We start from the raw sequence: 659 nt of genomic DNA, 5'->3' as shown, positions 1-659 counted from the left end.
CTGTATCTGTGGATTCTCAGAACGTGCCGTACTCCCCGGAGATATTTATTCCCGGTCGACTAGACCTAGAGACCTAAGATGTTACCGTTATACATCTTTTCAACTAACTATAAACTATGTTAGAGCTTCCTGCCCCCTACAGGGAAGAGTCCTACTAGACTCTGGAAAGTCTCGAAGAGTACATATATCTATGTATGAATCTCAGGCAAGCTAATATAGTGGTCTCGCCTATATTAAGTAAAGCATAGTTTGTATAGAACTACTGCGTCAATATATTGACCAGTCATCCGCACAATACTTGTATTGGACAAAGGTTTATATCCGCATAGGAAGAAACTAATAAAACCGCCCTCGTCCCTTTATGGGACGGAGTCCTCCCATTAGGGGACTTACATAAACCAATGCAACATAGCTTGCAAAACAGAACAATTCTATCAGAATTATCCCAGATAAGATACATAGAATTAAATGCTCAATTATACCAATAAATTGACACAGGTGAAAGAGACGCAAGGTTCTCAAGAACAAGTTTATTGACAGATAATAAACAGACAGGTTAACAACAAATATATATATTTATATAAAAGGGGGTAACCCAAAACTTTAAGCATAAGTATGATAGTAAACAGAACTTGTTTATCTGAAAGAAAAAACCATTA

This window comes from Palaemon carinicauda, chromosome 12, assembly GCF_036898095.1.
Source record: "Palaemon carinicauda isolate YSFRI2023 chromosome 12, ASM3689809v2, whole genome shotgun sequence".
Classification (NCBI taxonomy): Eukaryota; Metazoa; Arthropoda; class Malacostraca; order Decapoda; family Palaemonidae; genus Palaemon; species Palaemon carinicauda.
This window is presented reverse-complemented; position numbering follows the sequence as displayed.